The following is a 23123-nucleotide window of genomic DNA, read 5'->3' on the forward strand; positions in this document are numbered from 1 at the left end:
TTTATTATTATTATATTATTGTTTTGTGTAATTATTTCTAATTATTTGTTATATTATAATTTATTATTTTGTTTTTCAAACTTTAACATACCCGGGATGTCTACTGGACTCTTGTTTGGACAGATTTAGGTGAGTTATTCCTAGGATTTACTAAGAACTACAGGCCTACAATGTAAAACAACATATTTGCTTGAAAAACAATGTACCGGTTTTGGTACCTAAAATCCTGAATAATCATACCGCCCGGGAGGTTAATACTTGCTTGGATTCATGTATTTAAAAAAAAAGTTTTTATAAAATATAAATTTCTGTCTTTTATAAACAAGCCCTGCATTTTATTTCACCTGTCGTTGTAACGATCTAAACAGTGAAATAGGATGCAAATGGTGTAGGGGACCAGTCTATCCCATTAGAGCCCATTCAAACGAGACGCCGCGCTAACTGCACAGTGTATGGTGGGCGGTGCCCCAGCACAGTGCCGAAGCGCTGATCCCAACACATCGCGCTGTTCTTTTATTATTGTTAGAACATTATTGGAATTCTACATTCAGTTCTATGGACACAGCGGGGTGCAAGGCAGTTGTACTGTGCTGCATCTCGGTGCTTACCCTACTTTTATATCATTCAATCCGCAATGTGGTGGTGTGAATGGGCACCATTCCGTGACAAGAAAAAATGCCTTCTCTTGCATTGGGGCTGCGCTGGAAACAACGGCCAGCACAGCTCCAACGCAGATGGAGTGAATGGACCTATTTTAATGCCTCTCCACTCTATCCGAAACTAAAAAAAATAAGGATTTGGCTTTAGTCAATAATGTTGATATGCATAGCTAAAACATTAACAAGATCATAGTTGACCTTGTGAGGATAAGGGCTAGGTTTTGAACACATCTATAAGCATAATTTGTTAACTTCAACTTTTTTCCATCTGCTGAACCTGAAGTTCTAAACTTTTGACTTCCCAACACTGTTCTAGTATATGGAGAACTTTTCTGACTGGCAACATATGTGCATTTGGAAGTGCAGATAGAAAAGATACAAGGTCCACTTGGAAAATTAGGGCAAAGGCCAAATGGAGGTCAGTAAGATTTACAGACTCTTTCATCATATCTGGGGTACTAAAATAATGAATGGAATACCTGAATTCATACTTTAAAACTCATTGTTTTTAAACTTACAGTAAAATGAAAAAAAAATTACACTGTTAACTAGGCCTGTACCATTTGTTTCTAATTTTTACCTACAAAATAATTTTTTACCCACCACTGTAGGAAGTGCAAACACATCATCTACAAATATTTTTCTTGGTCTTAAGCGGGCAAGCAGCAATCGTATTTTTCAGAATTCAATGTAGAGGAATAACATGTTAAATTAATAATAGTTTGAAAGAAACACGCTATTTATTTTCAACCTTAATTGTGTTTGGAAAATATTCACTTTAAGTTGCCACCTAAGACCAGAATTGAGAAAAATGCATATTCATTCTATAGCTTTTTAAACCTGCAAGAAGAGTCTAAAGCTATGTGTGTCCAATCTCAAGCATAAGAGGCTCAGTGGACACGATTTGCTAAAGGAGTAGAAGGTTCACTTTTCCCTGTGAAGCTTTCTTCACTTTAATCTTCCAACTGTGAAAAGAGGAATTTCTAATTTTTTTATATGTATTTTTTTCCACCCTGACATGATTGATTATTCACCCAATCAATATGAACCCAGCTATACAGGGTTAAATGAATAACCTTTAGTAAATCAAAGCCATGAAGTCCAATGTGGAACAACAGTTTATAGAATTGTCTGTAACCTATGTTACAGAACCTTCCTTAGCAAATAATCAATTTCAAAATGGAATGGATAGAAATACAGGTCCAAACCTTAGTAAGCCCTGAGCTCTATATATAACTTGAGCACTGCAGACCATGCCAGCAGCCCCTACATCGGTGCAGGTAGAGAATGTTTTTTTTAGATGTGCGTGGACTACTTTATAGGCAAATGTGAGATTTCAGTTGACCCATATTTTGAGTGTTCACCTTAGAGCTGCCAACACATTAATGGGGCTGCGGGCTGAACAAAAGAAAAACAGATTTCTCCATCCATGCTAAACTGTCTGGCCCACAATTTTCAGCCTGGCTCCTTCAGCAAAAAGTCGCTTGAGAGATGGAAGAACAGAACCTACATCACCTATTTATTTATTTCTGTCTGTGTCCATTGGATATCTCATTTCCTTCCCTCCCTGTTGACAGCAGACAGCAATAAAAAGAGGATAGAGGTTCTAACCCTTTTCTACTCTTTCTACAAACAAATTTTGCCTGAATTTACACTTTGCATTTTTAAGGAATTTTTTAAGATTGCTCCTACTAAATTTGTTATTGTATTAAATATATAGATTGGTAAACTTGCAACTAGAGGTCATTCTCAATTGCTTACTGCATATTTTTTAACTGGCAGCTTAAGGAGGTATATATACTAAAGGCATAGAGAAGGTTCACTCACCTAGTTGCATCAAAAAAGTGAAAGTGTTCATTCAACCAGAAAAAAAACAAGATCCTGGTATTTTTAAATTCACATGCACATGATTGGGTATTTAACAGGAATGGAGCTTCACACTGCTAAGTAAATGACAACCGTAAATGACAACAGCTGAATGGAGCCACCCGAGATATCACGGCTGACAGTAATTACAAGATCAGCGTCCTGAAATGACCTGGGGATGCTGATCTGTCATTAAACAACAACTGGGCAGAGCCAGCCCTGATGTCACAGCCGACTCCGCCCAGTTGTTTTAATTTGCCCTGGACCTGCTGAAAGACTAGTTAGTAAACAGTTAGGCAGAGCTAGCGGTGATGTCACATATGTCATATTTTGCCGGCATCTGTCAGATTCTTTATTCTGCAACGGGAGTTCGTCGCGTGCGGTCAGGTCAACAGGCATAGTTTATTTTTGTTTAAATTTATTTTTTATTTCACAAAGTCGTCGTCGATTGACCTTACGTCGGTGGATCCATTTTTTGGAATTTTTTTTTACAATAAAGGACTTGTCAAAATCCTTTGTTGTGGTTTTTTTTTCAATTAAAGGATTTTTTCAAAAGTCTGGACTTTTTATTTTATTTAATCTTTTAGTGAATGGGGGGGTGCTTGCTCGCCCCCCCCCTTTCCTTCCCTGCCAGACCTGTGCTCGGATCAAGGGTCTGGTTAGGAATTTTAGGGGGGACCCCAAACTTGTTTTCCCCCATTTTTGGGGGTGGGGTTCCTCCTAAAAATTCCTACCAGACCTAAAGGGCCTGGTATGACTTTTGGGGGGAACCCCACGCATTTTTTTCTTTAATAGGGGTCCTTCCAAACATTCCTACCAGACCTAAAGGATCTAGTATTGTTTGGGAGGGGGACCCCAAGTTGTTTGTTTTTTTCTTTATAATTTTTTTTAAATCATTTTCTTAACTTTTTTTAATTTTTCAATTTTTATTACATTTATTTAAATATTTTTTTTTTACATTTTCATTTGTTTTTATTTTTTCTATTCTGCTCGCTACCTCAGAGGTAGCGAGCAGAATAGCCGAGCCGAATGCCACTCGGCGACATATGGCTATTCACTCACTGCTGTTCGCCCCTATGAGAATAGGGGCGAACGGCAGTGAGTGAACTGCCAGAGCTTCAGGCTCAGCCAATCCAGATGTTGGATCGGCTGAGTCAAACAGCTCCTGCACTTCGAAGGCAGCTGATGTATGGCTGCTTTTGTAGACGTTCGGCTAAAATCAGCCGTACTGAGCTGAAGTGAATAGCCGTCGTTCACTTTGGCTTGGTTATTCACTCGGCTGCTTTCGGCAGCTTATTGCACACACCTCTTAGCCGTACAAAGGGTAGGAAAAAAAGCAAGATTTGGCTCCCACTGCACCCGTAGTACTCGGCAATATGTTTGTGGTCTGGCTCCCATTGACTTCAATAGCGTTTAGCAATAGGTTTGGGGTTTGCAGACTGCCTGCTGGGTTCACCAAACTTCCTGCGAAGTGAACTTTACTTGGTTCAATGATCCCTAGTTGCAACCATATCATTGTATATAAGACCTAGGGACAGAGTTTTTAAAATATTAACAAACAGTGATGTACATCAAGCTTGACTCTGTAATGTAAATATCTACAAGAAAACTTTGAAAAGGCTAGACATGCCTTTTAGATCTGCAAGTTTACCATTAAAAATTAACATATCCGTTTTAGCTTTATTATCACCTCAGTTATCTCAGTTTTAGATGCCTAAAATATTCTACATCTTATGCTTTATGATATTATTAAATGCTACACACAGAAGTAAACACAATAACTTATTTACAAAGGAACAATAACTGACTCCTTAAGACTGCCTTCTGGGGATGCTGTTGCAATCAAATTTCCCAATTTTATCAGTTTAAAGATGAACATATAACCAAAGGTATCGAAAGTACACAAGAAATAACTATTTCTTAAACTGTCTAGTGCAGCCTTTCTCAACCAGGTTTCATTGGAACCCTGGGGTTTCTTGTGCCTAGAACAATTTCTGACTCTGTTACTAATGGCACCAATGATCTTTATAGGTATCTGTAAGGGGGCATGCTTCCTACTGATCACCAATATAAGGGAGCACTGCTCTAAACACCAATGGAATGGAGGACTACACTGAGCACCAATGTAGTGTGGCACTTTTCCACTGACCACTAATGTAGGGAACATTTCATTTTCCACCAAAGTAAGAAATGTAAGGGAGCATCTTTCTCTAACCACCAATGTAAAGGTGAATTTCTCCACTGATCACCAATGTTAAAAGGCATTTCTCCACTGACCACCAATGCTAAGTGTGCCACATCCTTATTCTTTAATTTTTTCCTATATCCCAAAGTACTGCTCATGCTAATGTACTCTGTAGATATAGTAATTATTAAAAGGGGTTCCCTAAGACCCATAAGTTATTTTAAGGGCTTCTCTGTGATATAATGTTTGTGAAAGCATCAACACCACATACCACACATAAAGCAATAAAAAGAGTTTTGGTGAATTAGGCAAGCATGATATTATTATTTAATTTAATGTCTGTTATGGAAGATCAGTTTTTGGTTCTCTCAAACGGGCCATACACTAGTGAAATCTAACAGATTTCCCAATACACACTGTTTAGTATCATGGTGTTTATGCCCCATGTTTAAAAAAGGCTGACATTTCTGGCAAAAACTACTTTTTGTTCACATTATTTGATGTTTTATATCTCAACAATCCAAGTTCTTGCAGGGTAGCTATTGAGGTTTTTCAGTCCCAATTTCTTTAAAAGACTCTAGAAAAATGTCAAACGCAGAGTTTAATGCCATTATGCATATTTATATTTTTTGACAAACAGGAGATAATAGAATCATGGTATTTTCTTAGTTTGGCCCCATAATATGTGGACCACAGTCAAAAAAAGATAAAGAAAAAGATGAGTAGAGATAACTACGCTAAATCCAGAAATTCTTGAAATGGCCCTAAGAGGTCAAACAAACAGTAGAGCCTACATCTATTATGTGTTTACATACTACCTTTAAAAATTAGGTTGAAGAATTTCAATGCTTTGTGGGATGTTGCAATAGGGTCAATATTATTATCTGATCCATAATAAGTGGCATAAGACAAATGAGAGTGATTTATTAAAGGAGTAGATATATTTCACTTTGCAAAATAAACCTTGAGTTAGTTCAGTGAATAAGTTAAACATCTGTTCTCATTAATCCCCCAATCGAGTGCAAGCAAAAATTCCTGTTTTTTTTTATTTCCCTTTTACTGATAGGGTATTCAAATCGAACAAAGCTTCACCTTATTAACTAAGCTAATTAAATATCCTCTACCCCTTTAGTAAATCAACCCACTTTCTCTAAAACTCCCAACCTGCATATGTTAAAGCCCATTAGCTATAGGAAATGCCAATCAAGAATATGTTCTTGACATAGGCCCATAATTAGAATCAGTGTTACACAGATACTCTACAGCACTGTCAGATAGACACTTTAAGTACTGCATCTGGCAATTATAAAACACTATTGACAGTTTTTGTGAGCTTGTGATCCTGCCACAAAAGAACAAATGGGCAGAATTTTTGGCCATGTTACAGGACCACTGAACTCAGCACTGAAAAAGACAGCAGGGCATTTCACACAGGCATGAAAAGTATTTTGCAAAGACACTGCTAAGTCACAAAAATTTCCTGACAACACCCTTTATTTTAAATGATTATGAATATGCTTATATAGCTTTGGGTTAACTGACTGATGTGAATGTGCACTATGTAAAGCACTGCGTAAACTGGCAGCGCTATATAAATACCTGTAATAAATAAAAATAAATAACTGGAATATATATGTATCTGCAGTGTACAGAGAAAAGTCAGGTATGATCGCATGCAACAATATAGGAAAGGAAAAACTAATCAATCTCTGCTTTTAATTCTATCCTACCTATTATTAGAACAGAACAGAAAGAATAATCAAAATATGGAATGACATCAAAAAATACATGGTCAAACTGTTTAAAAAGATTGCAATACATCCTTTCAAAATCTCTTACCATAATAAATATATGACGCACATGTCAGACGCTAATTAATGAACATGTAATATAAACATAAATTACTCTAAATAAAAAAAGAAAAGCATGCTCTGCATTTATTTCCCACTTCCTATTGAGAACGTGAACTGGCCATACACATGAGATTTACATTGCCCAATCTGTGTGTTTTCAGTCATATCGGACAGCAGTATCATGTTTATGGCATCTGTATACCCCGACTGGCTGACCACTTTGGACAGATTTGATAACCTTGTTCAATCACAATACTTCCCTCCCACACATGATGGCACGACTGTTGTATGCATGGCTATGGGATGAACAAACTATGGTCAGCTTTTTAGGGCTGATGAGTCTAAACTGACTGTTTTGCACACTTTCAAATTAGCAATTCTCAAGAGTTAATTTTTCTTCGAGATAAAACTGCTGTTTACCTCCATGAAAAGCATCAAGAGATACATTTTGTCTCTTTACAAGCATATTTCTCCAGCTGGGCACATGTCCAATCTCTAACTGCAATTAGAGTACGTATGTTAAAGTAGTCGGCCATATAGCTCTTAATGGGCATTTTCCAAAACCCAGCAACTTAAATGGTAGGGCCATAAATGGGCCAGGGAGTTGGAGCATTCCTTTGATGGGCTGAAGTTTACTATATCTCTTGATAGCACCCACGGAAATAAATGTAACACACAGCATTACCCTTAGCTAAAACATTTTAATTTCTTCCAAATTAAGAAAGAACAACTTGCTCTGGCTGAAAAAAATAGCTTATGTGATTCTTTACTTAAACATGGTCAGTTTAAGCTATTCTTAATTTAGCAGTTTAGTTTTTTTTAACACAATCTAAGATATATACTCAGTATTCTAGGAAACCTAAAGTATATCGTAAGCCAAAACTTTTTTTGGATAGAGTAGGAAGTTTCCTACTGGGAATATTTCCCTTCATTTCCTGCCCTGCACACACAACAAGGAGTGGAAGGAAATTTCTCCAAAGTGTGGGAGATCTCTCCTAAACAGGTGTCCCAATTATAACAGGTGTCCCTTAATTTGTGTCATGGAGACCACTTAAAATCTTGTATTGCAGTCCTGGTGACAATAGTCACTAGGATAACTACAGAGGGCGAATCTGCCCAGTATGGGCCAATATGGTAGCAATAAAATCAGGAAAGGGCCTCTAAACCATTTCCACTCTATCAAAAAAATAAATAAATTAGGCTTTAGATACACTTTAAGTAAGAGTCATACAATCTGTAATTTCCTGAGGATCTGATGATGTGTATTTGTGAGGCTATAAGAGGATTTGACTGTAAGCTCTTTTGAGCGGTGAATGTTTTGAAAGGTGTTTTATAAACTTCAAGAGCTGTTTCATAAGGTGTTGTGCAATGAAGTGACTTAATAGATAATAAAACCAAGATAATAAAGAACAAAGTGAAAAAATATTAATAATGCAAAAGTGTCAGTAAAATACAATTAAACTTGTATGCAAATAAGCCAATTTATAAATGTATTCTTTACAACTACGGACATTGGTCTATATTGATTAATAATAACATACAGATAAATATACTCCTCCTAGTTTTAAAAAAAACATCAACAGAATCAGAATACAAAACAAATTATAAAAAAATATGTCAATATGAAAAACAGGATTAAAAAAGAGAAAGTCTTAAAATATCCGAGAAATAATTTTTAGATGTGTAATTCAGATATATTTAGTATATTTTAAGTAAAGCAATATGCATAAAGCAGCCGCACATAGAAATTGTTCCCCAATCGCTGTTCATTGGTCTGGCTGCACCAAAATGACAAAAGGTGACGACTATGTGGTTCCTATGGTTTACTATTCCATATTTCTGCTTTTGGCACTGACTTAATAAATTGACCTGTATGTGACACTTCAAAACATCCGCAAGTATAATATGCTGAATGTGTTGGAAACATTTGGGCATTCATCTTACCATATTTTTCTATTAGCATGAGACAAAAGCACATATTTTCTACATTAATTCATCCTCCATACTATAAAGGGTCTATTGATCCCATTAGTTGAACTGTACATACATTAATCAGACAGCCTTATCCCCAGCTCTGGTCTGGCAGTTCATATAGTGCACAAAAAACAGACAGTATATGAAGTGCAGAGTGAAACAGATTATAGGAGGAATGTCAGGTATCTGCTCCAGAGCAGCCTTATGTATTTATGAGACACAAGACAAGTTATAAAAGTAGACATGACAAAGACGTACAGACGCAACATATAGACATAATAGACACATGCATAATACACACAGGGATGGTGTACAAGGACAGGACAGAATAAAGACAAGAAACAGATGTGCAGCCAATATACATAGACAAAATACAATATGCAGAGACAAGACAAAGATTTATAGATACAATGTGAAAAGATAAGACGCAGGACAAAAATGTTTAAATCCTACAAAATATGCTCTTGAATTTCTGAAACAGTGCAAGAAGAACTGGGCTGCTTCAGAATGAAGGTTTTCCTTGCACAATATGAAACGCTCATTACAGTCTTACTATGTGGAGACAAAATGGAAACTTGCAACTTTTAAATTTAGGGGGATAAAAACCACTAAAATAAAACAAAATAAATAATGAAACAGTTATACCATCCACAGGAAAGTACCTTCTAGCTTTTCTTCAGTGAAAATAATGAACTATATCCAGTTTAATAAGGCAAACATTATTAGTAAAAAAAAAAAATCAAACAAATCTTCTATAAATTGGCAGAATCTATCTACAAATAATTTTTACTTTTTTTTTTTTTCTTAAGTACAATTGTGAGAAAAAGGAATGATGACATTGCCCAGAGCAGCTTTTAAAGTAAAGTCAATATAATTTCAACCTCTATAAAATGGGTTCTATGGTTATCATTTGTGGAGCGCATGAAAACCAGATCATTTTATTTAAGCATACCAGTCTCAGTCCAGTGGAAATTAAGCTGGCTATTAATGGGTAGATCTTTGTCAATACAATAAATATGTGACCTCATCCCATTCCATGCTGAATATTTTTCATCACATGGTTTTACTAAACAGACTTTTTGCATTACTCCAGAATGACTGATTAATGAATGGCCTACCTCTGAGTGTGACCCAATTGCTACTATGCCCTCAACACAAATTTTCCAGTAAAGTAGGAGATTTTTGTGTCTAATGCTGCATATGGTTGCGGCTCTAAAATTATGATTAAAGATCATCCCACATATGCCAAGGGGTTATTACAAATGCTGTTGGAATCTTTTTAATGGTGGGTGAAATCGGATACCAACTACGGTAGCATAACAAATCTACAAATAGACCAATTATTATTATTATTATTATACAGGATTTATATAGCGCCAATAGTTTGCACAGTGCTTTATAATATAAGGAAGACATTACAGTCACAATACAATTTAAGACAAGATGGTAAGGAGGGCCCTGCCCGTGAGGGCTTACAGTCTAAAAAAAATCTAAAGGGAAAAGAAAAGCCTTCAAGGAAACCTACATACAGATAGGGAGAACATCCATGCTGAGAGGCTAGCACTGGCACAGGACCTTGAACATAAGGCACCACATCCAACTCCAATGTTTTACCAATCTAACAACACATACAAACAATGTCAGCAGGGTAATGATGAAAGAACCAACAAATAAAAATGTTTATATACATAAGGCACCATGCTATGTCTGTTCGCTGCATTTTCACTTGACTGAGAATTGTTCTCAGGCAATAGACGTGGAGACAGGAATTGGCTTTTCACAGAAAATTCAGTGCCCATCTCTTTATTTCAGATACTGTTGTCAGTAGCGGTTTAATAGCGGACAACCAGCATTGCTAATTTAGTGGATTATTAATCTTTTAATAAGCTCAAAGATAGTTTCAAAAACTATGAAAAGCTAAAATGCAGGCATCAAATAAGCTATAAAGTCCACCATGTGTGCTGTTATCACTATATTTCCAGATAGCAGAACATCGGCTAATTCAGCATTAGGAAATTAGCAAAATCACTAGAAATAATAGCCAAAATGCTGTAAACATGAAATTGAAACAGAGGTAGGTGCTTATAGAGATTAGCATTAACTCTAGACACATTGTATTTTCCCGCGTACTCAAATGGATTTTTAAGGGAAAACGATATTTCACATATCAAAACTAATGAACAGTATGATCTACTTTCCATTTTATTGTTATTATTTCTGCATTCCTTGTCACGCGAGCACAGTGGAAGATTAACATCAGGATGACAGAATCTTACACAATACTGATGTCAAGAATGCATTCATGTCAGCAATTTCTCCTCCAATGAGGTACCTAACAGGAGCCCCAATTTCATTTACAGATACCTTTGTTGCACTAACGAGATGAGTGACATGCATCGGCAGGTTGTCATTTGAGATTTGTTGAGTACTCTGTGATGCACTTGTGCTAAAAGTTAAGCACACCAGATATTTACAGACACTTCCTGACCATTTGAGTAGTACATAAGAAAACATATGTACATCACAATGGTGTAGAACAGATAAAAATGATTTTACCTTTGAATCCATAGACTGCATCCTGAACTGCAATTCAACTTTGAAAGCATATGCTTTAGGAAACCTAAGGAAGGCTGAATGCAGATCATTCATACTTTCACAATTTGTCTGTGATACTGCTTGAAACCCATGTTAGATTCTGTTGTATATACCAGCAGCTTAAAATCAAAACTGAGGCACAATTAAATCCAGTTGAGCTGTTGATAAGAATGAACAATGTCATTGCCATTTGAAGGTAAATTAGAGTGCTGTAGAGCAGACAGAAAGAACGAAGAAACCATGTTACCCCTTTTCATTCATGCTGCTGTTGCCAAGTAATAAGCAGTGGAAAATCAGAGGGTTTTGTACCTTTTATTAAAAACTATCACTACAGCTAAAAAATTCAAAATAAATACTCCCTTGTCATGTACTTGTGTAGAGCAGAAAATTATTTTAAAAATAGGCACATCAAAACTGAATTTTACTGGCAAACTTGTCAAAGCAAGCTACTTTATCTAGTGAACTGCTGCCTCTCCAAGAGCTCACTACTGGATGCCAAATAGAGATTTTGACAGATTAAATTAACAAAAGATGAAGCCATCCATTGTATCTAGATAACAGTGATTTAAAAGGAAGCTACAGTTGAGATAAATCTCAAACCACTAGTCCTTTTCAAAGAATTGACATCTGGTCTTAGAGATTTATCCCTATAAATTCTTTTCCATGGAAAGTTCTCTAGGTTCTTTACTGATCAATGTTATCATAAAACAGGGCTGGACAAATCCCAGGAGCCAGGTAGCCAATGCTCTTAAGATTACAGCTGGCGCCCATGTTTTGAGGTTTTTGTCAATGGACCTGGCTCCTCAAAAAAATCCTTCTGACTTTTCAATAGGACAGACTGGCTTCTGAATTCCATATAAATGACATAAAATACAATTTATTCTGCCTTGTTTGTTATCTTTTTATCCTGTAATATTGGTAATAAGTCAATATATAAATAATAATTGACAAGCTGCATTTAATATGTAAACAACTATATAAATTCTAATTGTATGTCCATGTCATGACATTGGCCTATAGTCCACCAAAACAGTGTTTGATGGGTTGAGAAACACAAGTGTAGCAGCAATTTAATTTAAAATGCTTGCAGCTAGATCTTTGCCATGCACAGCAGTAACAGACAAAAGAATACAGAAAGAGACCCAAATGTCAAATTTTCAAAAGCACACATCTGGATTTATTCAGAAAAATAAAGAAGCGCAAAGTACAGTAATCCACTCAAGATCCAATCTATACTGGTATTAGTTTAGTAAAAGTACTTCTCTTTGGTTGCTAAGGGCTTCCTGACTTTGCTCCATGTATTGAATAAGCCTAAATGTGTCAAAGAATGTGGTACGCACTAGTCCAAAAACACCCAGTGTCATATAGTTTCACAGGAAATAAGTGTAGCGCTGACAGGATCACCCACGCAATGTCACATTTGCTATAGAATATGCAACTGTGGTGGCCTCACTGCACACGCTTGGATTTTAATGGCACATTTCCTGCCTCATTACACACCAAAGTTATGGGGTCTGAGAGCCGCTGTTGGGTGACTGTGCAGTATCATGCCCCCCTCCCTTAGGACATACTGGTCTCAGCTGTGCAAATATCCCATCCTCACCCAAAAACTACATCCTTGTTCCGACAGAGGTTCGCAGCTGGTTTCTCTGCCCTTGAAGGAGCTAAACAGAAATAACTTTTCCTCTGATTTCAATCCCCTGTGTTACCTTACCCCAACTCAGATGTAGATAGAAGCATGTAGTTTTAGAGCATATTCCAATTTAGCCTATGACTTGACTGGGTGATAACTGAGCCACTTATTTCTTGTAGCATTATTCTCTGCAACTTTCCACTGTCATTTTATGGACCTTGTTTGTTTAGAGTTAACATTTTAGAAAGAAAATGCTCTGTGATTTCAGACAGATCAACAGTACTGATGATAAATCAGATCTATTAACTTCCCTGAAAGACAACACCCCACAGACATTTAGAAAACATTCACAAGTAATGCTACATTACATAACACATTGGCAATGCATCCAACACAACAGGTGTTTGTCTATATAGAAAAAAAAAAAATACACAACTTCATTCTTACAGCTTGAGTATATTATTCAATGGGGTGCAAGCCCCCAAAACTAAAGAAAATTGGGAATTCTTCTTAGGATGAAAGAACTTGAAGCTTTTAAAGTGTTCCTGACAACAAACATATAATAGTTGTCAAATTCACTAAGACAGTAAAACATTAGCATAGATGCCTGCTGTATGACATAAATTCTTCATACTAATCCCGTGGACCAAATAAATGAAAGATATAATTCTGTCTACAGTATTTATTTATTATTAATGTACAATTTTTTTGCTAATAACCTCAGTAACACAATACACCGAAACAGCATAGGAAATCCTTAAGCATTACAACCTAAATTTAATTACATGCAAACTAGACAGTAGCACATTGCTTAGGAATGTAAGAATAAATGCCATCTATGTTTTGGCATATGTATCAGTGTTCAACTTTCCTTCATAACTAGAGAGGACAACAGAAATCTAGACACTGCACAGTAACAGATGGATGGGTACCCAGATACTGATGAGAGGAACTATTAGAACCCTAAAAACTTTTTAACCAGTCTAGTGCAGCCTTTAACATTTTTCAGTGACAAGCCTTACATAAAACCGAGTGCACAAATAAGGAATAGTGACACGCAGTTTTAAACCAGGGCATGCAAAAAAGGAAGGAGACAGAGCAAAAGCCAAATGTTTCTGTGTTTACAAATGTAGAACTATAGAACAGAGGGATGGGAAGACATGGCTGGTTTACAAACGTTCCCTTTCACTCATCACTAGAAAAAGATTTGGGTACTAAGATGCACGTCCTATTTGTATGCAAGAATTATATACATCTCTTTTAAGAAAACCTTTTGTGAGTTTGAAAGGTTTAGTTTTTGTCACTAATCTATTCTATTACTTATAAACCACTGAAATAAATCCTATAGCCATGTCTGTGTTGTCAATCGCTGAAACAAAAACAAAAAATAGAGATGCATTCCAACAAAGTCCTTTTCACGACTGTTTCCTGTTATCCACATGCACTCCTAAAATGTAACTTTTACTTACCTGTAAAAACAATAATACAATGGCTGAATTTTTGGATTCCATGTGTATTTTTGGTACAATGTTTGAAGCACTGGGTGCTATTATTTATAAATGACTTAAAACAATCATATAGTCATGTCTGTTTGGGATTTCATGTGCATTTTCGGTATAATGTTGCAGTGAGCAGCTCTCACAAAAAATTACAAAAACAGAATGGGTCACTTTGCCAGCTTCCTTACTACTCCTGAGCCTTCAATATTGACATAAAGTAGATTCGTAAAGGTATTGGCTCATAAGATGACAACTTTTTTGCTACTTTTAGAGACACTATTTCATATCTTATACTATTTCTCACTGAACCCTCCCTTTTTTGCAAGTTCATTTTCTCCTCTGTGTTTATATTGTACTACATTCCTTTTACCTTTAATATTGCCCATGGAATTCTCATTTAGACTTAAAAAGAAACATTTTAAAAGATAAAGAAGGCATTAAAATAATATAGAAAGCAAGGTAACTGTTATATAAATCGTCTATTAGCATTACTGTAGTAAAATGCTTTTTAATGTGTCTTTTGGATAGTGGGACTTAAAGTAGCGTTATTAAAATTAAAAAATCAAGCACCATAGTTATACAACTGATACATCTGATACAGCCAAGACATGCCCTTACACTAGAACTCACTGTATTGTTACATGGTGAAACAAATGCAGATATACTAAATCACAGCACTGCAAAACTTTCAAGGTGCACACTTGTCTGCAAGGTAAAATGTCACACTTTACAAAAAAATTGTAAACTCCTCAATCCATATGAAAATGTGAACAATTCTTTATTGTAGTGATTTCTCTCTGACTTATACATGTAATGATTAACCTATGTACAAACAAAGGTATGCATGCTAGCCATCCTGACGACAGTATACAAACAAAAGACACACAAGAGGCTTTCTAGGAAGAAACGAGCACTTTAGTTGCAAGGCCATAAATGAAGGTTGAGCCAGCAAAGGTCAGACAGAGGTGGCCAGGAAAAAAAAAAAAAATGTCCCACATCAGAGGAAAACTAAGGCTGCCCATACATGGCCCGATTTTTTGCAAAATTCACCATCTTAACATCTGTAGAAAAGTTCAAAGTCAACTATCAATAGTATTAGTTCATTATATGAAAATTAAATGACTTATGGGATGTTTGGTCATTTTCATTTAACATGTGCACTTTGAAAAGCATCAGAAATCTTTGAACTCATGGCCTGTTCTTAAAATATACAGAAGTACATAAAAATTGGTATCTGTTATCTGATTTGCGCACCCATCTGAAAACATTACTTTCCAGGTTGTTTTAAAATCATTCTGGCAGTCATCTGCTCTTTCCAACTCTTGTTTCTTTATAAAAAGCTATGGTTGCCATTTAAGTTTGTTGACTTGCATCAAATCTTATGAAAAAACAGACCGTGTGTGGCCACCTCAGTTCTTTACATAGGAACTAAAAAGTGTTAAAAGGTAGTGTGCAGTAGGGTGTGAATAGTTGATGCTTACGCAGACCACATAGATGATTTGGGGTACATAACAAAGCATACATAGCAACAGATGCATCTTCCGAAAGCGAACATGTGCTAACAGGGCTGAAATTGTGTCTGACAAAAGATGTAACAAAAGCTGCATGCAGAAAAAAAAGATCCACCAGTTGGGAACGTGCATGCTTAGAGCAGTGGGCTTTGAAGAGGCAGCCCTCGGGCCACACAGTTAAAGAAGTACACTAAAAAAAGAGAGTGCTTACCGCATCTGCAGATCTATATGATAATGCAAATGATGTTGGCATCCGTTCTAATAACCATGTATATTTTGGCATCTATATTCCCAACATATCTCCATATATTTACATACCAAGCACACACTCCAAAACACCCACACAGATAATGGGAGCAATCATTCCCTGATTACTGTCACCTCGTTAGCACATGGGGAAGTGACAGGCAAGTCTCACAAGATTTGCCCTAAACCCCAGTCAGGAGATCCTTTTCAGCCGCGCTGCATGAAATTAAGCGCATCAGACGCAATTATTTGCTGTAATAGTTGCCAACAAGCTTTAAACGCCAGGTTACACACCACTCTATGAACTACAAGAGAAACGTATGCGATCAAAATGTGCGTAAGGTGACTGAGGGTGTATTAGTGCACTTGCAACAACAGTCCTGCCTCTGATACTTTTTTCTATTTGCAGTTACATTTTCAGGATACGTTTTCGGAGTGTACCCCCTTTGTCTGAGGTCCAAGCAGAAATAGGAAAGAGTTTAGCACAGAGTTTTCCAAATGTACAATCAGCAGGAAGAATATTTTGGAAAAAAAAAATGCTTGCATCTATTACAGAGTCATCACATGGCTAGCATGCTTTATTTTCCTGGTAAACAAACCCCACAGCAAAGCTAGCGTTTGTTGGCAATCTAGAATAAGTTGCCAAGCTGGACATTGAATCCGTGCCATGTATATTAACATAACAGGAGGTCTGCTCAGCTACTATCATCCCTGGGGGAAGGTAATGTGGCTGGTTTACTAACACTAAGGGATCTATTTATGGGACCTTCACAAACATTCGCTGGTGGAGAATCAATTCCTCCCATAGAAAACACAAGCACCTGGATGGAGAATGTTTGGGAAAGTCACATCATGTGACTAAACCCCTTAATGTTTACCAAACTTCTTGTGGAGCTCAGACAACAAGAAAGGCTACTTTTCCACTTGTTTGCCGGACTCACCCACTAAAAAAAAAAAAAACCTCAAAGACAAAACCACATTAACAATCACTGGAAGAGTATCATAGACACTCGTTAGTAATCTGTCTCCCAATTGGGGCAACTTGTGACAGATCCCTGTAACCTGACACAAGTGGATCCCATTCCTTCACCTTTCCCACCAATAAAAAAGGGAGCACGGCCTACGGTGATAAATCCAAGGGAGCAGATGGCCAGCACACCTCAGAATTTCCTTAAATCCAAGTTGCAAAAACAACAAAAGAAAACAAAAAACAAAAGATAAAAAAGGACGCTGTAATGTTGAATGTTGCAATGTGGTTTTTTTTATCTAAGAGCTTGGGAAATCACAAGGTCTGCGACTTTAGGTGTCGCTGGCCATTGTCCTCTCAGATTCACTGAACTGTCGGCAAGGTTTAGAATACTTTGGTATACTTACACGTGCAACACAATTTACTCCAGCATGGAAAATGTCTTGTTTACCTGCACTTTTCTGCCCCCCCCAGCAAAAATCCCTTATGCGCCGTAACGTAAAAGGGTCACGCGTAAGAGCTACCTGCATCTTGAAATAGCAAGAAAGCTGTTGCAACTTCGCCACAGGGCTTTCTAATACACTGACGCAAATATGCTTTATTAAACCCCACACACAGGGGGGGTTATCAAAACGGAAGCAGACAAAATCTGCCCCATAGTAGCCAATCAGCTTCTATGGTTCATTTTTAAAGCTTAACTGACCAAACTGAAGAGAAAAGCTGATTGGTTACTAAGGGCAGCTGCTCCAGTTTTGATAAATTCCCCTCACAGTCTAGTATCTTACATATACATCCAGCACTGGGTTACCTTCTGGAAGGGGGGTGATTTGGGCACTCCTTTAAATTGCATTCATAAAATAGGCTTCTGTAGAGAAAGATTTACCTCAGGATACGTTCCAAGTATCTTCCTAGGAGCGAGCTGCCACTGACAGAATCCATGCAACGACTGGGAACATCAGTGAAACTTGTGAAGGGGGCAGAAGTTTGGAGTTGCAGTCCCGGCACAGAACGGTGCGGCATGCATAGGCACAGCAATGTGAGCGTGTCAGTGTGAGTGTGTGCCCCAGAGCGGAGCAGGTGGAAGCCTCCCCGGAGCCCAGGCGTAGGGGCCACACTGGAATATCCCCTCCACGCGACCAGCAAAACTTGAGAGGAAAGGAGAGCTCGTCCTCGCTTCTTCCAAGGCAGAGAGTGACTGGATTCAGGAACAGGAAAAAAAAACTCCTTCCTCGCCCCCCCACCGCGACACTACAAAGACAAGAGCAGAGCAGCACCTCTATCTGCTCCGAGCACCCCCTCCCAAAACACACACAGACAAAAAAATTCAGACAATCCTTTCCCGGCCCCCTCCTCCTTCTCTGCAAGACACCAGCTCTGAGACTGAAAGCAAAGAAGGCAGGCTGAGGGGAAGAAGAAAAGATTGGCTCTTCTCTTTAGGCACGAAATGTGAGCCGCCTCTTCACATGTCAGTGCACACGCGGATTCAGACAGGGCTTATTCACCCAAAAAAAAAAAAGCCCCTAGAGCAGCTCTCCACCGGCAAAGAGGACGCTTCCAGCCCGCTTTTCTTCTGCCACTCCTTTCTTGTGGCCTCCTACTGACTGCACATTGGCAAGGGGGGTGTGGGGGAGACAAAAAGTTTTAACTTGTTTTGTTTGCTGTTTTTTTTTTCTGTGTGTGTGACAAATCTTCAAGCTCCAGGACCGTGTAGGTTTGGGAAAGTACAGATGGCGAGAGTTGAAGTCCACCCAGTGTTCTTTGTGTTGAAAAAAAAAATACAAGAAACGCACGAAGAAAAAGTGTCCGACGCAAGTTGTATCATGGTGCGATTGCCCGCAGCAAACGGACAGCGTCTCTCTTTTTTTCCTACACAGTTTAGAGAATGAAAATGTGAACGCTGATGAAAGGATTTGGGTCATTCACACATCTAGAGGCGACCCGCGCTGTACCGTGCAGGTCACCACTAGGACAAATAGAAAATAATTATTTCCCCTCCCATTCACGTCACAACAGGTGCGATAGTTGGGCGCTGCGATAAAATGCAAACATGCATTTTATTACACCACAATGGATCCCACTGCAGGTTGCCCACGCGGCACCGCAGCAGACCGTGCTGACGTGCGGGGACTTGACACGTTGTACACTCCACGTAAGGTTTAGGGCCCCATTCACACCAGACTCGTTGCGTTGCAGTCTGTTTTTAAAGGACGCTTACACAAGGGCACAGAATGGGACCAGTTTACACCCCTGCGAGCCATTGCAGTCGGCAGCGTGATGAAAAAATTGTAGAGCCTCCTTTTTTTAAAAAATTCATGGAACAAAAACAGATGTCATCGCAATGCAACGGAACAGAAGTAAAAGAAACAAATGCAAAGATGTTTGTCCACTCAGGACATGTTCATTTAAATAAACACAATGGAAGTCAACAGAAGTTGAAATTGCAAGTCAACAGACCTTCTTTACGATTTTGGTGTGAACGGGCTCTAAAAAATGTAAACGGTGACAGTTCTAGCAGTGTGCAATACAACGCACTCTATCAAAGTGGTTACAACACACTAGCCTGTCCTCTGAAACACAGTTTTTCAGCAGATGGGCTAGTGTGCCCCTTTCACACGGACAGTCCAATTAGGTCCACCGGTCACTTTTTCAGGCAGATTGGAAGCCCAATGTTTCTCTATTGGCAGCCGGATCTAATCGGACCCGCCTCTGTTGACATCAGATCACCATTTTGGTGGACCTGATCTTGACGAATCAGGTGGAACCTGATGTAATCGGACACATGTCTGCTTACATCCGACTAACCCATAGACCTAACATGGGTCCGTACAGCTCAATTTCTTCCTCCATTGCAAGATGAAGGAAAAAAAATGAATGGACACGGATGTCACAAGAGTGAGATCAGTTCTGTACTGCTCCGAGAAGCAGGGGATCCATGCACATATTCCCTGCTGATCAAAATAGACGGCCATGTAAAAGGGGCCTAAGGCCTCATTCACGCATACGGCGGTGACCTACGTTTTACCTAGGGTTGCCACCTGTCCAGGATTCACCTGGACAGTCCGGGCTTTGAATGCTGTGCCTGGCTTTCAGAAACCCGGACACAAGATGTCAGGCAGACAGGGGCAACCAAAATTAAGACAGGGGCTACTGGCCCCCCACTGAAAATAGTCTCAACTGTGATATTTGTATTTGAATGGGTGGTGCCATTTACATATGAATAAGCCACGACTCATTCTCCCCAAAAAAATGTCCGCTCGTCGCTAGAGTGTTGGGGTTTCACTTGAAGAAAAGGTGGCAACCCTAGTTTTACCACACTGGATGAATGCAGGTCACTGATAGGACACATAGAAAATAATGGTGTTTTATGTGTCCTGTTCACACCACAATGCAGGTGTGATGGACAGTGCGTGGTGGAAAATAGCAGCATGCTGGGATTATTTTGGCAGCGCACTGGATGCCACCTCAGGGCGCCCCATGTGCGGGGACCTGAATGGAGTGTACACATTGTATACTACAGATAAAGTTCAAAAAAATTTAAACAGTGACAGCTCTGGCAGTTTGGAATACAAGGAAAACCCAATCACGTGCAAAAAATAATTAAGCTCCCGTTCACACATTTGTAATACAGCATGGTAAGTGTGTTGGGTCAGGGCAGTCTGGTCATCTGAATAGGCTGCCCTACCTGGCTAAATCGTACTCAAAGAAGTGCATCTTGGATTGTGACCTTTTCCCCTTACCTGTTACTTCCAACCCTGACGGCTTGCAGCTCACCTAACATTGCAACATGCAGTCTCATGCAATGCGGGTCCACGTGTGGCATCATGTGTGTTCCTTCATCCCAGAGATGTGAATGAGGCAGAACCGTAGCTAGCTCCGTTTGCGCCCGAGGCAAGAACAGAAAATTGTGCCCCCCAACAGACGTGTTATACCAGCCCATGTGTCATGTGACATCATGTGCCCCGTCTCTGGCATGTTGGAGAGCATGCTGGTGGCCAAATCCAAAATAGCATACAAATTTGTTTCGTTTGACTAAACATTTTTAGTTTCCGTTCATTTCGTTTGAAACAAATTTTTATTCTTTGCACATGTCTAATAATATGTGTGTGTGTGGGAGGGGTTGTTTTTTAATATATGTTTTATTATTATTATTTTATATTTAGACCCCTGACATTTTTCTTTTGAAATAGAAAAAGAGATTGAGGACACAGAGTCCTCTGCCCATTCAGGCGGGGGAGAGCAACGGGGATCCGAGGAGAAGCTGGTGCCTGTGCCACACCTTTTCTCCCTGCCGAGCCGCGGCTGTGTTGGCCACTTATTGACTGAACTTAAGCTGGAGTGCAAGTGACTTCTTCATATTTATACTGTGTTGGCCACCTGGCGCCTCTGTTGCCAATGGTGCCCTATGTTCACCATGGCAACAGGGGCAAGGGGATGCAGCTAGGCCGGCCCTGGCTATGAGCGCTCTCAGCTGCGCCTGAGGCGATTGCCTCTCTTGCCCCGTGGTAGCTACGGCCCTGGAATGAGGGATGAAAAAAAAGTATTTTAGCTTGCACATGATTGGATAAAGAAGTCAACAGAGCTTTACCTCATTCACTAAACTAAGGGAAAATTTCCCTTGTAAAGTGAACAGATTATTTGCCAAAGTTTGTCTCTGATGTTGTTGATTAAAGGCAAAGTCCATTTCTTGCAAAAGAAATAATAAATGCACACACAATGATAAAGGAAAAAAAATGGCATTTATTGTTTTATTGCATTTGAGCTTGTGGGTCACGCATGTAATGCTCTGGCTCCTGCAGATTCTTAATCCCAGTACCTGTGCGCACTGAGATACAGACGTTCAGCTATAGGACGGAAGGAAGTGTCAATGGATTACAAGTGCAGTGACGTCACTGCATTTGTACTTCATTGAGTATATGTAAACTCAACCCCTCAATCACACCTGAGCAATTTGAAGAGCCTCAATGCTCAACACTGAGATTTCCATGCTGTTCTATTGTACCCATTCACAGTCATGTGCTGTCCCTCAATGCACAGAAAGTACAGGAGCTGCTTTGGAAAACTTGCATAATGCAAGTTTTTTTTTAAGCCTAATAACAGTCTCCTTCTAGTAATTATTTAAATGACATACTAAAAGAGAGCCCAACAGCTGCACAAGAGAGGAGGGGACATGACAGCATACCTTCTTCCGCCGGATGAACGCCCCCAAGATGGCTGACGGCAGCTAAGTGTGCATGACATGATGACGTCATGACATCACACGAGTGCGTGATGATGTCACGGCGGGTTTCACCTATCCTTTTGGTTCCAATTAATTATTGGAAACTTGCTATATCTGTTTGAAAAGTGCAAAAAACCTTTTGATCTTGTCAGAAATTCAGAGCCGCCCTGTGTCCTCTGCACATGTGCTGTGTTATCTCAAATAATTTTCCTAGTTCCTATCTTGGTCTACAGGAAGATGAGCTTTTAGGTTGTAAACATCTGAGAGTAAAGCTGGCCATACACCTAAAGATTTTCCTTCTGAAATTTTCGGTACTACGAAGAACCCTCTTTTCATTCTAGCTCAAATACCCCATCATGCACAGACCAATGCTAATTTCGATAAACATTCGTTAGGAATATTAACTCACCGAATTTCGTCGATCCACAGAACAGATTTTCATTTGCGCATGTACAGTGTTCTTGTTGTAATTTTTTTCGTACGAAAACTGCACTAATCCATACATTTTCGTTTTCTAGCCTCACCCTTTGAGAAAATTTGTCCAGTACAGTAAAAAAATTGTTGGGTTCCCATCAACTGATCGATTATGGTTGGAAAGACCATAGAGAGTGTATGGGTAACTTACGAGTGACAGTGGGTAAGTAGTTTAGTAAGAGACAATGGGAGGGCTGATACCATTCAGTCCATACAAACTCTGTGTATTTTTGGTCCACAACAAGACTGAGTGCATTTCCAGCAGATCGAACAGATATTTTTCTGTACTTGCAGGGACTTTAAAGGGACAAAACATGAGAATTCTGCTTGGCCTATCTCCAGGAAAAACACAAAACCCCCTTTGCACTATTTAGGTCTTGGATATTAAACAAAGCAGTCTTACTTACCTGCTTCCTGCTTCCAGGCAGTGAATGCTCTCCTCA

General features: G+C 38.8%; 1 protein-coding gene across 1 annotated transcript in view; it reads right to left on the bottom strand.

The window, feature by feature from the left end:
• Positions 1-18389, bottom strand: part of FOXP4 (forkhead box P4) — a 72326-nt gene extending 53937 nt beyond the window's left edge. The window contains exon 1 of the mRNA XM_018576780.1: positions 17872-18389. The gene's annotated coding sequence lies outside the window, so the exon portion shown is untranslated. The remainder of the gene's footprint in view (positions 1-17871) is intronic.
• Positions 18390-23123: the final 4734 nt, after the last annotated feature.

This window comes from Nanorana parkeri, unplaced genomic scaffold (assembly GCF_000935625.1).
Source record: "Nanorana parkeri isolate BGI_ZX_2015 unplaced genomic scaffold, ASM93562v1 scaffold77, whole genome shotgun sequence".
In the NCBI taxonomy this organism is placed as follows: domain Eukaryota; kingdom Metazoa; phylum Chordata; class Amphibia; order Anura; family Dicroglossidae; genus Nanorana; species Nanorana parkeri.